Source organism: Leopardus geoffroyi, chromosome C1, assembly GCF_018350155.1.
Source record: "Leopardus geoffroyi isolate Oge1 chromosome C1, O.geoffroyi_Oge1_pat1.0, whole genome shotgun sequence".
Classification (NCBI taxonomy): Eukaryota; Metazoa; Chordata; class Mammalia; order Carnivora; family Felidae; genus Leopardus; species Leopardus geoffroyi.
In genome coordinates, this window is record NC_059328.1 from 19,661,790 (window position 1) to 19,676,363 (window position 14,574).

General features: G+C 45.1%; 1 protein-coding gene and 1 long non-coding RNA gene across 4 annotated transcripts in view; one reads left to right on the forward strand and one right to left on the reverse strand.

Moving 5' to 3' along the window:
• Positions 1 to 439: 439 nt before the first annotated feature.
• On the reverse strand, positions 440 to 3,587 carry LOC123599945. The gene is made up of 2 exons (XR_006713371.1): positions 3,439 to 3,587; positions 440 to 1,180 (listed from the first exon to the last, which is right to left on the reverse strand). It is a non-coding gene; the product is annotated as an uncharacterized LOC123599945 (long non-coding RNA).
• A 195-nt stretch (positions 3,588 to 3,782) lies between these two features.
• The window catches only part of CEP85 (centrosomal protein 85), a 36,325-nt gene continuing 25,533 nt past the window's right edge, over positions 3,783 to 14,574 (forward strand). Inside the window, exon 1 of one of the 3 annotated variants that reach the window (XM_045476178.1) lies at positions 3,783 to 3,937. The gene's annotated coding sequence lies outside the window, so the exon portion shown is untranslated. Of the gene's footprint in view, positions 3,938 to 10,228; positions 10,361 to 12,050; positions 12,127 to 14,574 lie in introns of those variants that run through there. The other 2 variants (XM_045476176.1, XM_045476177.1) reach the window with 2 other exon arrangements.

Consider the following 14,574-nt stretch of genomic DNA (forward strand, 5'->3'; position numbering starts at 1 on the left):
ATGAAGATGGGAGGTGTTTCCCCTGGAGATTTGAAGGTAATGGCCGCCTCCCTGTTTCTTCCTAGACCAACCTTTATTCTCTGGAGATGCCTCTTCTGCAGGTTCACCCTGCCTTCATCAATACTGCCTCCACAATGCTCAGCTTCAGTCCAACCCTGAGGTCTTCCCGTGAGTTCTTTTCTGTCAACTGCCTCTTGGGCTGGGCTCTGCAAAGCTTCCTGAGTTCTCATTGCTACCTCTAATCCAGGCAAAAGGAGTCAATACTCTGAAGATGTTGGCCCCCTATGCCCAACCACCAATCATAGGCACCTCTTAGATTGAAACTCAGAGCATTTGTGGAAGAAAGAAAATGCTCCAATGATGAGCACTGGGTGTGGTATGCAAGCGATGAACCATGGGAATCTACCCCAAAAACCAAGAGCACACTTTACACACTGTATATTAGCCAATTTGACAATAAGTTATATTTTAATTAATTAAATGAAAGAACGTAATATAACAATATAAAGTCTAGGTTGAAATATATTAGATCACAAAACAAAAAAAAAAAAAAGAAAGAAAATGTTCCCATGAAGTAATGCATTATGAGTCCTTTATGTAAATTACCATGAGGTAGGTTGGCTTGGATGGCTTCAATGGTCCTAGGTGGCCCCTCATCTTTCAGAAAGTCCAGGAGGAACGTTAGCAGATTTGCTCCTTCTGTCCCCTTATTTACTATGGCTACCAATGTTCAGTGACCTTGGGTGCAAGGCAGAAGGTGAGTGACTGTCCCTCCCTCTGCAGTTTCATGGTGAGAGTCTCTCCAGATATGCCACCATCCCTGTTCTGTGCACTGGGGATGCCATCATCATCCTGGGCATCTTCATGGACCCTCAGCTCTCATCTGTACTTGAGAACAGACCATTTCCTCTTGGCAAACGTCTCTATATGGTTTTCGGAGTCATAAGCATTGATCCAGACAGATTTGCCCTGGTGGCCAATGAGGCCTTTGACAGATGATGATCTCCAGGACTGGTACTATTAAGTCCATCTACCACTTTGTGAAGGAGCGGTGTCTGTCAGGCCACAGTAACTTCCTACCAATGCCACACTAGCTCTTGGTCTATGGCTTGTGCTGAGTGCGTTTGTTCCCATGAGCACAGATCCTGTCTCTTTCGTCTGTATCCTGGGTACATAAACACTGGGAGAAAGTAAAGTACTGGGTGAATGTTTGTTGAATGAATGCAAGTATTGTCATTCCCATTTTGCAGATGAGTAAACTAGGGCACAAGGAGATTAAAGCCTGTCCAAGATTACAGCCAATAAATAACATTCATTCCTTTTACTTTTTCTTCAAGTATTAAGGGCCTACAATGATAGATGTAAAAAACCAAAACCAAAACTGACATTTCAAAGTGCTACACACTATGCAATATACCTGACATGCATTACATTTAATAGCTAATACTGACACAGCATTTACCCCATGCCAGGCATGTTCAAATTACTTCACATATATTAATTCCTTTAAGCCTCACAACACACTGTATGAGATAGTTGCATTTTTATTCCCATTTTATAGATGGAGAAACTGAGGCTCAGTTCACACAACTGGTAGACTTTCTCGGTGCTGGGAAGGCCAGGTCTTTACCTTTAACAGCTTGTGGTCAGAAGAACAAGCTGGGTCTCCTGACTTCTAGGTTGTATTTCATTAATATTAACAGATCTTCACAGAGCACAGTGAACCATTCATTACCTCACTGATCCCTGAAAATAGACCTAGGAAGTATTATTTCCCCCCGCTTTACAGATGAGGGGATTAGAGTGGGTTCAGAGAGTTGAAGTTACCTGACCAAGGGCACACCGTTGGTCTATTCACACTTTAGAGTTCGGGTTCTGAAACACTATCAAATCTGTGCTAGCATGTAATTCTTCCTTTGTCAGGAGGAAATAGAACCTAGTGATTAAAGGGATGGGGGGAGGGGGGGAGCACAGCAGCCAGGCTGAAGAAACTTGAGCAACCTAATTAACCTTTCTGAACCTCAGTTTCCTTATCTCCTTAAAAAGGAAAGGGTCTGTCAAGGTGGTACCTAGAATAGACTTATTGATGGTGAGCTTGAGCCCCAGAATAAAGACCATGGAGTAAAAAGACTAAATGGGTTTTGAGGAGTACAAGAGACAGAGATCAGACAGGTGACTCCCTAATGCCCAAAGGAGGTGGCATCTGTGTGGACAGGTAACTCAGTGGGTAAGTAATTTGCTGTCCCTTAGGCTTTTGCATTGGCTGGTTTCTCTTCCTAGAAACCCTCAACTCAGATACCCATAGGGAAAACTGTCATCTCCTTCAAGTCTTTGATAAAACGTTACCATTTCAAGGAAGCCTACTGGCCCATGCTATTTAAAATTGCAACTATTCTCCCCTCATCCATTCTAGATCAGTTTCTTTCTTCTGTGTATCACCTCCTAACTATATGCCATATTACATGAGATAATTTACTTTTTAAAAAATTAAATTATTTACTGTCTGTCTTCCCTTAACCACAAGAGACTAGGAGGTTTTGGTCTGTTTTGTTCACTCATGTTCCCTAATTCTCCCAAGGACCTAGGACCTAGAACAGAACCTGTATATAGTAAGAATTTCCTTCCACCATGGAGTCTATAGCACAGGCCGATCCAAATATTACTAGTTATAGTGAAGCGTTTACATTTAGGTTATTGTCACCTCAAAAAAGTCACCATGACAATAGCATGGACAGTTCAGACCATTGGCTCCTAATCCCTTAGCTCAGAATTTTCTATGTCTATCAGAGGTTGCCACTAATCCCTACATTGCCATCAATAACTGAAGTTTCTTTTTTCAACTTGGAACAATTATTGTTAAATAAGTGATCACTGATAAACTATGCCCAGTCAAGCAAAAAATTATTGAAAGGAGAGAGCCTTAGAAAAACAAAACTAAGACAAAGAAAACTAAAAGATCATCTTTCCATGAATTACCCCTACCACACCATCAAAATAATAATAGTGACGAGAAGGGAAGGAGAAGAAATAAAAACATAGTAGGAATGAAAAGATGGAAAGAAAGAAAGAAAGAAAAGAAAGAAAGGGAAGAAAGAAATGGAGGGAAGAAAGGAGTCGGAGGAGAGAAAGGGGAAGAGGCAAAAGTATATAGAGTATGTAGGATTTTTGTGAGGATGAAATCAAATAATGCACGTAAAGTTCTCAGTACGACACGCAGCGTTCACAAACAGCACAAGCGAAAAGGGGGAAATCAGTATTTGTCCGTCCACACCGCTGGCCCAAGCCAGGACTCCTAACAGTCAATGACTGCAGCCTCTTTCCACAGCTGCCCAGTCAGCAACCGGCTGCTAGGAGGCCTGCGGGCCAACGGGGCCTCTCTGCAGGTGACGCTGGCCTTCAACCTGTTCCACTTCGTGACCAGCGACACGTTCTACTTACGCAGCCGAGTGACCCTGTGTGACAAGCGGGAGGGACACCCCTGCCAGCCGGTGAGCTGGCAGCCCTGGGGGATCCTGGCAGTTTCCTTGGCCTACGCCTGGCGCCGGTGGAGGCGGCCCAGTGGAGCCAGACACGTAGCAATACACGAATGCTGCCATCCTGGGGGCGGGACTAAGGCGGGGCCTGGAGGATGGCGGTGTTGGGGATTGGCCTATCCTTCCGGGGGCAGGAACCGGAGGCGGAGCTTGTGTTGCAAGGGACCAGTGGTTGACCTAAGGGGCGGGATTTGGAGGAACACACCTGGCTCCCCGGAGTCTCGCGCAAATGCCCGCCCTTGCTGGGGCGGGGAGGGACCTCGCTACCCTCAGGCTTGCTTGTCCCCCGCCGACCTGTAGGCAGAAGAGTTCGCCTGGGAGAAATCGAGCCTGGGAGATTCCGATGCAGGGCGCCTGAAGACCGGCGCTGGCTGGGTGGTGTTCGGAGCCCATGCGGATTAGCGGTAACTGGGTCATTTAGGGGCCTCTCTGACTCCTCTTGCAAAGCATCCCACTGACCTGCTCTGAGACCCCTCCTACCTTCATGTCCTCACACTCCTCTCTTAATCCAGGTCCATATCCTCCCCAAACCTATATCCTCTTCAGCTTCTCCTCTGCTCAGGAAGGGTCCCCTTTCCTCACGGATCGTGTTCTCATTCAGTTTCTCCTCCTCTCCTCCCACTCCCACCTTTGCCGCCACACCAGCTCACTCTTCTTGTAGTCTGTTTGTCCCTTGTGCCAGCCTACTTTTGTGTATCTTCCTTGCTGGTCTGGAACAGTCTCTCCTTTCATAACAGTCCTCCAAAACTCCTACCCTCATGGAAAAGCCTATCTTAGTAAGTCCGTTCTTATTAGAGGCAGAAGACTCATCATCACACCATTGTGAGGCCCTGCTTCAACAAAGGGTCAGCCCTCTTGCCCAATCTTTTTTTTTTTTTTTTTAATTTTTTTTTTCAACGTTTATTTATTTTTGGGACAGAGAGAGACACAGCATGAACGGGGGAGGGGCAGAGAGAGAGGGAGACACAGAATCGGAAACAGGCTCCAGGCTCTGAGCCATCAGCCCAGAGCCCGACGCGGGGCTCGAACTCACGGACCGCGAGATCGTGACCTGACTGAAGTCGGACGCTTAACCGACTGCGCCACCCAGGCGCCCCCCTCTTGCCCAATCTTGATGCAACAATGGGAATCCTGTCAGAATGTTTCCTGGAGTTCAATCTTGTTTTCTGTGTGGTTTGAGTTCAATGCCTCCAGCAGCACGTGTTTGGCAGATTGGTACACAGGGATTGGTGTGAAATTCTGGCGGGTGCACCAGGGTCTGGGGGGTGCACACTGGGTTCTGACTGGTGCTGGTCTTGGATCCTATCTCTGCTCATCTCTGTGTGACTTGGGAAAAGTCAGTTACCCTCTTAGAGTCTCAGATTCCTCAGCAGTACACAGCAGAGTTGTCATTGTGGGTTGTTGGTACTTACAGTTAGAGCTTTACACTTTGTCAGAACCTGAGACTAGACAGAAATGACTTAGAGTAGGGGGTTAGGGTCAGGCAGGTAATAAGTGAGAGGAGATGAGTGGGGTCCACATTGAACTAGAGTATGTTACATCCCTGTACTCCATCTCTCACCCCCAAGGGAGGGACTGTCGGGACAGTGGGAAACCTTGGTTGAAAGAATGCAGGAGTGGATTACTAAATAATTCCCCAAAGTGGAATATCTAAGCCTAAATCCACTGAGCCCTGTTGGTAATCATTTGTTTCTTTCCTGCAGAAGCCTGGATGGCTGTCTTTATTCTGATGGTGATAGGCTTGATGCTGTGATAAAATCCTGCCGAGATATCTTCCCCAACTCTAGCCCTTGGCTTCTAGTTTTGTTGCCTGAAGTAAGGGTGGGGTAGAGGAAGATTTAGGGAGAGATGAGTAGTCTGTCCTCTAGTTAGGGAGACAAGATGAAACCCCAGTGTGTCCCAACTACTATCTGGTAAGGAATGTGGCTGCTGAGCCTCAAGCTGTGCTTCCCCATCCCACCATCCCTTCCCATCTCTGGAACTCTTCCAAGGACAGGATTGGGCTGCTCAATACGGTAGGGGACTGGGCAGGGAGTATAGCCAATAAACAACAAGGAATTTTCCTACTTTGACTCCTTTTCTGTGTAATCTGACTACAAAGCTTCAGCACTTCATGAGTGTGTGTAGTTGTGAGAAGTCACTTTATTCTCTATAGGCATCAGTGTTTGTGCTACTATCATGTATCCATTCAAAAATGGGTTGGAACCTACTATGCCCCAGTTCCTGTGGTAAGGCTACACAAGACACAGTTGTTAACCTTACAGAAAGGACAGCTGAGTGCAGGAAGTAGGTGGTGTGGACCAGGAGACAGGACAGGCTTAACAGGTTGGCAGAGTGGCACTTTTACAAAACCACAAGAAGGCCCTTGTGCCTCTTTTTTGTTTGTTCTGTTTTTGAAATACGTTTGATTGATATCTATGACCATTTTGGAAATCAATTTCTTGGGAAAGTATTTTGGTACAAACAATAAAAGTTAAATTTAACAGTCTTGGGGCTTCTGGGTGGCTCAGTCGATTGAGCATCCAACTCTTGATTTCGGCTCAGGTCATGATCTCATGGTTCATGAGATTGAGCCCTGCATTGGGCTCTGCGTGCTTGGGATTCTCTCTCCTCTCTCTCTGTCCCTCTTCCCCCATCACCTCTCAAAATAAATAAACTTTTTTTTTTTTTAATTTTTTTTTTCAACGTTTATTTATTTTTGGGACAGAGAGAGACAGAGCATGAACGGGGGAGGGGCAGAGAGAGAGGGAGACACAGAATCGGAAACAGGCTCCAGGCTCTGAGCCATCAGCCCAGAGCCTGACGCGGGGCTCGAACTCACAGACCGCGAGATCGTGACCTGGCTGAAGTCGGACGCTTAACCGACTGCGCCACCCAGGCGCCCCTCAAAATAAATAAACTTAAAGAAAAAAAAGGATTCTCTTTTCCCTTCTGTCCCTCTCCCCCAATTGTGCTCCCTAAAAAAAAAAAAAAAAAAAAAAAAAAGACGTTAAAAAAAGTCAAATTTAACAGTCTTAACATTTTATTTGCAAGAACTTTTCTTCTCATTTAATGCTTTAATAGCTCCTAAAAATTAAATCAGCTGATCAGTGCATATTATCATTTTTAAATTTTTAATTAAAAAAACTTTTTGAGAGAGGGTGTGTACGCGAGCGAGGGAGAAGGGCAGAGAGAGAATCTTAAGCAGGCTGCATGCTCTGCATGGAGACCTATGTGGGGCTTGATCCCATGACCCTGGGATCATTACCTAAGCCGAAATCAAGAGTCAGACACTCAACCAACTAAGCCGCCCAGGAACCCCTATATTATTTTAAGCACACCAAAGTCACACATTTTTTTAAAATTTTTAATATTTATTTATTTTTGACAGAGAAAGAGAGAGAGAGAGAGAGAGAGAGAGACAAGAGTGTGTGAGGGGAGGGGCAGAGAGAGGGAGACACAACATCTGAAGAGGCTCCAGACTCTGAGCTGTCAGCACAGAACCAACATGGGGTTCAGACTCACCAACTATGAGAACATGACCTGAGCCAAAGTCAGCCCCTTAACTGACTGAGCTACCCAGGCACCCAAAAAGTCACACATTTATTAAATCAGCATGCAAGTAATTACATTTCATTGGGATTTCATATTCACTTTATAGGCCTGGAGTAGAGTATTTAAATAGACCTTTTGGTGAAGGCATTAACTTTTGCCCTTATTTAAAATATATCCTGAAGGTGGGGTGCCTGGGTGGCTTAGTCCATTGAGTGTCTGACTTGATTTTGGCTCAGGTCATGATCTATCGGTTCAATTCATGGGTTCGAGCCCCACATCGGGCTCTGTGTTGGCAGTGCAGAGCCTGCTTGGGATTCTCTCTCTCTCCCTCTCTCTGCCCCTCTCCTGCTCTCTCTCAAAATAAATAAACATTATATATATATATGTATATATCCTGAAGGAAAAAGGCAAAATATTACTGATTGTGCTATGCTTAAATATCTCAAAAAAATAGAATGAAACAAAATTAAGTAAACAAAGAAGCTACTGAGCTTAAACTATATTTAGTTGACCAATGAAAGAAGTCTCTGTGCTGTATAACAATAGATGCTTATAAAATAAGCCACTAGATGGGGCGCCTGGGTGGCGCAGTCGGTTAAGCGTCCGACTTCAGCCAGGTCACGATCTCGCGGTCCGTGAGTTCGAGCCCCGCGTCAGGCTCTGGGCTGATGGCTCAGAGCCTGGAGCCTGTTTCCGATTCTGTGTCTCCCTCTCTCTCTGCCCCTCCCCCGTTCATGCTCTGTCTCTCTCTGTCCCAAAAATAAATAAACGTTGAAAAAAAAAAATTAAAAAAAAAAATAAGCCACTAGACAACACTAATGCATGTGAAAGCAGTATCTCTAATGATATGATTACAACTAAGATGCAGTTAGTTTATTTTCTTATTTTCTTTGATTAAGCTGGGGTGGGATATTTCTGGCCAACTCTTTTTTCACTCAGGTGATAATTCCAAATTTTATTAAATTTTCAGCAAGTCTTTTTTTTTTTTAACTTGTTTATTTTGAGAGAGAGAGAGAGAGAGAGAGAGAACAGGTGGGTGAGGGGCAGAGAGAGAGGGAGAGAGAATCCCAAGCAGGCCCCATACTGCCAGCACAGGGCCCCACATGGAGCCTGAACCCACAAACCATGAGATCATGATCCAATCCGAAATTAAGAGTCAGATGCTCAACTGACTGAGCCACCCAGGAACCCCAGGTCTTTTAAAAATAATAAAGTAACTGAAGATTTAAGACTATCTCATATCTAAAAACTGATTGTGAATATTCTCTGAAATTAACATCTGATCTTTGTTAAGACATGAAGACTCATTCACATTTGAAAATTAGTAGTATGATAATGGAGTTACTTTTAAAATACAGATATCCAGGGTACCTGGCCAGCTTAGTCAAGGTGGAGCATTTGACTTGATCTCCAGGTTGTGAGTTTGAGCCCCCACATTGGGTGTAGAGATTCCTTAAAAATAAAATCTTTTTTTTTTTAAGTTTATTTTTTTTATTTGAGAGAGAGAGAGAGAGCAAGTGAGGGAGGGGCAGACTGGGAAACAGAGAGGAGAGACAGAATTCAAGCAGGCTCCATACTGTCAGCACAGAGCCTGACCCTGGGCCTGAACCCACCAACCATGAGATCATGACCCAAGCTGAAATCAAGAGTCAGATGCTTACCCAGCTAAGCCACCCAGGCACCCCTAAAAATAAAACCAAAAAAAAAAAAAAAAAAAAGGACAGATATCCATTGGAGAAAACTGCATAAATGCACTATGCGCCATTTGTAAATTTAAATCTCAGCACTTCCACTATGTTTCCAGTTAGCTTTGTCTTCCATTCTCTGTATCAGCTCTTCAAATACTCTCCGTTCATCTCAGTCCCCTATATGCCCGTTCCTTCCCTCTTCACAGATGTTTTCCACAAAAGAAACAGAAGCAATCAAGTAGAGGTTTCCACCACCCATTAGTCTACCTCCTACCCACCAGTCTACAAATTTATTCATTTAGACACCTATCCTTACTATTTAAGAAAGGTTTCTGGTCCTAATTTAGAGAATATCCCCTAAATGCATCTATCACATCATACCCAGATTCATTATCCATTAAATCTGCTATTTTATGCCTTCTATATTGTTACCTTAAAATGTTATGAGACCAGGGTGGGGATAGAACTTTGGAGCACATCCCCAGAGTCCTAACTCTAGACTGAATTTGATCCAGTAATTAATTCTCTTTAAGTCTGGTTCTTCAAAGTTAAGAAATCCCAACTTTTTATTATTTTTTTTTATTTTTTTCAACGTTTATTTATTTTTGGGACAGAGAGAGACAGAGCATGAACGGGGGAGGGGCAGAGAGAGAGGGAGACACAGAATCGGAAACAGGCTCCAGACTGAGCCATCAGCCCAGAGCCTGACGCGAGGCTCAAACTCACGGACCGCGAGATCGTGACCTGGCTGAAGTCAGACGCTTAACCGACTGCGCCACCCAGGCGCCCCAAGAAATCCCAACTTTTTAATGCCTCTCCCTCCCAAGTCAGGTTTCCAGAAACCCGGAATTTGTCACTATCCTTTGGTTGATGGCTTTGTTCTTCAATTCCCCGGTCTGATTCTTAAGTATACATTAAGGCAAATGAACTTAGTTCTTTTCCTGGGGACGGAGTTTGGGTAGGGAGGCAAGATCGATCTGTTAGTTACTCTTCAACCTGAGTCCTGGTCACAGTCTTGACCACTGGCGACCCTAACCCAGCCCACGCCCTGCCCCAGCCACAGATGAGCCCTAACCCTGACGAGGCAGTGACCCAGGCCACACCCTAACTCCGGACCACCACCTGACCCTTTGCTTTATCTCAGGTGGGACCACTTATAGGTAGTGGGGAATGGGAAAAGGGTGGGACCGGTTGGGGGCAGGGGTTCCAGAAAGATTTTCCCTGGCATCCAGCTTCCTGATCCGCCCAAGCCCAGCAAACCACTTCAGACCTGAGCCTGGAGGGCTCCGCCCACAGGCGAGACCTGGCTAGGGGCAGGGCAGAAGGTTCCGAAGGGCGGTGAGGTCATGCGCAGAGAGATCCGTCCGCTCCCGGCGCCGAGCTCAGCGTGCAGGGGCGGGACACCGGCGCGGCCCGACTCCTGATTGGCCCCAGGCGGGCAGAAGGGGGCGGGGGCGGGGCGGCGCGCGCTCTGAGGCGCGCGGCCTGGCGGGTGTGTAACGGCCGTTAGGCGAGCCGAGGGAGGGAACTGCTGCCTGCGGCTGACGTGGTGGCCGCAGTCGGCGTCCCAGGGTGAGGGATTTCGCCGCCCGCTTTCGGCCCCACGTAAGTCCTCCTCCCCTCGGGAGCCCTTGACGGGCTGACAGACCCCGCCCTACCTTGGGGAGCCCCGGAGGAGCCCCAGAAACACTCCTGACCTGCCTTCTTCGGGGGCCGCAGGAGAGCGAGGCGCATGCGCAGAGCCGCCAAGCCGTCCTCTATGGGTCTCTCACCCGCTGGGCTTCCTAAAATAATACCCCGCACACGCCCCCTCGCGACTCGCTCGCGTCCCCGCCCTCTTCGCCTGGCTTTCTCCATCCTTCACTCCACAGCAGTTGCTTTACCTTTGTAAAGGGTAGGCCCCGTGCCAGTCGCCAGCGGGACGGCGGGAAGCACGTTGGTTGCCTTCACGCGGCACGCAGTCCCGGGAGAAGAGGCGACATTGCTCGGGTGAAGACTCGTTCGTTAGCACTCAGTGGTGTGGGCTGGTCAAGTACGCAGAGCGCTAAGCACCAGGCGCCGGTGTAGTTCGGGAGGGCAGGGAGCCCTCCATGAGGAAGCGAAGTTGGGGCTGAGGCTTAAAGGATGAGTAGAGAGTTATGGTCGGGGGACAGACAGCACTTGTGAAGGCGCCAGGCTAGAGTTTCTGAGCCGACTTTGCTCCCCACGGGATATTTGACGACGTCCGGAGACATTTGCAGCTCTACAGCTCGGGGATTGCTCCTGGCATCTAGAAGTCAAGGATGCCGCTAAACATCCACCTTACACAGGACAGTACCCCCCCCGCCCCCCCCCACACTTATCTGACCGAAAATGTCAGGAGCATCCCGATTTCCGAACCCTGCTCGACGAGGAGGAGCTGGTGCTTTGGATGAACCACAAGTTTAGTGGGTTACAGCATGTTTGCTCAATAGAAGGTATCCAGCACTTCACGATAAAACAGGAGGATCAGAGCCCTGTTTGTCTTTTACGCCAGTATATTTCCAGCATATGGCACAGAGCCAGGCGAATAGTAGGCACTCAGTAAATTTTGGTTGATGAATTGAATACTGTGTGCTGGGTCAGGAGGGCCGATAATACCAGGATGATTAAGATAACCATGCCTCATTACTTATCCAAAGTCCTTTTCTCAGGACTTTGTAAAGATAACTTCTTGGCAAGGATTTGGCTTCTCTTTCTTTAGGTATGGTTTAATGAATGATCATGGTCATGACAGTGTGATGGTGTGAGTTTTTTTTTTTTTTTTATGTATGTTTGTTTATTTTGAAAGACCGCATGCACAAGGGAGAGAATCCCAAGTAGGCTCTGCACTAACAGCACAGAGCCTGATGCAGGGCTTGATCCCACAAGCGCGAGGCCATGATCTGAGCCGAAATCAAGAGTTGGAGGCTCAACTGACTGAGCCACCCAGGCACCCTGATGGTGTGAGATTCTTACTGTGCTTGTGTCAGCTGTGTATCCTTTCAAATCCATTCCTGTCTTGATGTGGTTCTCAGCAGCTGCCAAGTGTGACATTCCACACTAAGATTATAATTCTTTAGGGAGAGAAATATAACAGTCAAAACCTAACTCTTGGGTAGCACCTTGGAAAAGAGAGCCTGTGTGGTGACCAGGGGGCAAAGTGAAGAAATTGTATGAGCTGTCCCTGCTCCCAACTTCTTTGGGGCTTGCAGCTCTGGCTGGGTCTGAAGCAGAAACCCCCAACTTGTGGTGCCTTGGTAACTTCCTTTATTTCTTTTTGTCACACACAGAAAAATGCTAACTAGACTCCCTTAGCAGTAGAGCACAGTCCTGGCTTTGAAGCCTCTTCTGGCTGTATGACCTTCACCTCTGTAAGCCTTCATTTTTTCATCCATGAAATGAGGGTAATACTAGTAATTGCCTCATAGGTTTGATGTGAGCATTGATAAGACATGATACTTATAGAGTGTTTAGCACAGTGCTAGGTGGGTAGAAAGTACTGAATACATATTAAATTTGTTGGATGAATAAATAGTTTAAAGGGCTTTGAAGATAGAAACCATCAATGTTGAGTGCTTTTTTTTTTGTCTGCTTCCATTCACTCTTACCTTTCTTGGCTGTGTAATTGGTTATTTACATTACTTCTTGTATATTCATTTCTCTCACTTTTATTTCAGGAAATCTTTATCTCCTTCAAATGATCCTAAAAACTTCCACCAATAGCTCATCTACTTCTGAACTTCGTAGGAAAAAGTTAAGAATGATCTCTTCCATACTGTTTTGCTTCTTTTGGGAGTTCTTTTTTTAATTATAATTCACATATAATAAAATTCAATTTTACATGTGTACAATTCAGTGGTTTTGGTACATTCACAAGGTTGTGCAGCCATCACCACTATCGAATCTCAGGAGATTTTGATCACCCTGGAAAGAACCCCCATATCCATTAGCAGTCACTCCCTATTGCCCCTCCTCTTAGTCCTTGGCAACCACTAATCTATCTATGTGGATTTGCCAGTTCTGGACATTTCATATAAGTGGAATTTATCCATTCATCAGCTGATAGACATTTGAAGTTTTTTTCTTTTTGGCTGTTATAAATAATGCTGCTCTGAACATTCATATACAAGATTTTGTGTGAGCATGTTTTTTTTTTTTCTACTGAACATATACTTAGTAGTGGAATTGCTGAGTTATAGAGTAACTTTTTTAAACAATTTTATTAAATAAAAATTTTAAATGTTTTTATTTATTTTGAGAGAGACAGAAACAGAGCATGAGCAGGGGAGGGTCAGAGAGAGGGAGACAGAATCTGAAGCAGGCTCCAAGCTCTGAGCTGTCAGCAGAGCCAACTGTGGGGCTCAAACTCGTGAACCATGATATCATGACCTGAGCTGAATTTGACACCTAACTGACTGAGCCACCCAAGTGCCCCTGGAGTAACTCTTTAATTGAGAGTTCTTTTGTCATCCTGTCTTCAACTCTTCTGAATTTGCAAAGGTCTCAGAATCCAATGGGCCTACTACCATTTTTGTTATACTTTAAAGAAATGAGTGAAGAAAAGGATTTTGATAGTGACCATTTGATATCACTACTAGGCAGATAATCTAATCCTTCTGTGTCACCATTAACACACTGAATGATAATAGCCGTATATGTTGAAGCTTTTACTGAACAATCTCTTACCCACTTTGTCAAGACCTGGGATTTCAGGGGATGGTACCATTAATGTAGATGCAGTGAGTAAGTGAGGGTTTGGGTTGTTGTTACTAAGAGAAAACTATAGAGGTCAGTAAAGCATACTAGAGAAATCTGTACCCATATAGCCTTTGTTTTCCCTTCAGAGTTGAATTTCACCTCTTAAGAATTGTGATCTGACTGATTTTGTTCCAAACTCTTTGGGAGCTCTTATAAATTCAGTTTCTAAATTCATACTTTATCTTCCAGGGACCACAATGTACCTCTTTTTTATTGACATAAACTGACAAGTAATAATAATAAAAATGTAATTAAGCACTTAATATGTGTCAGGCACTGTTGTGAGTTAATTCTAAATGAATTAGCATGCATTAGGTTTTGTTTTTATCCTCATTTTTATATGAAGGAACTGAAGCACATAGATATTAAGAAATTTCCCAAGGTTACACAGCTAATTGAGAAGTCAGACTTCACATTCAGGCTCTCTGATCACACGTGCATACTCTGAACCACTTCCCTGTACTGCCATGCCTCTTAAATACTATTCAAAAATAAGATATTTCCTACTTTTAGTTACAGTTAATTAAAGCTTTTGTTTACACAGATAGTAATCAGACTTATGCTGAATTCTCACAGCCTAACATTAGAATAAATGTAAGTGTTTTAAGAAGTGGGGAAATGGGAAGAAAACCTCATGTTCCCAGCTGAGAATTGGAGTTATGCTTATGACCAAGAATTCTGTTTGTGAATCATATGACTAACTTTCATTACTGGAGGAATAGGAGAACTTAAGTTAATTGTAACTGAAGGTATAATACTCCACTGGTGGTTTGGTTGTTTAGTTCTTTCTCCACTCCACTCCCCCATCCTATTTTCATGGCTAAGAAAATCCATTGCAAAGTTTGTTAATTAAAAGTAATATTAGGGGTGCCTGGGTGGCTCAGTCGGTTGAGCATCTGGCTGTTGACTTCAGCTCAGGTCATGATCTGACAGTTTGTGAGTTTGAGCCCCACATTGGGCTTTGCGCTGACAGTGCAGAGCCTGCTTGGGATTCTCTCTCTCTCCCTCTGTCTCTGCCCCTCCCTCCACTCATGTGTTCTGTTCCTCTCTCTCAAATAAAT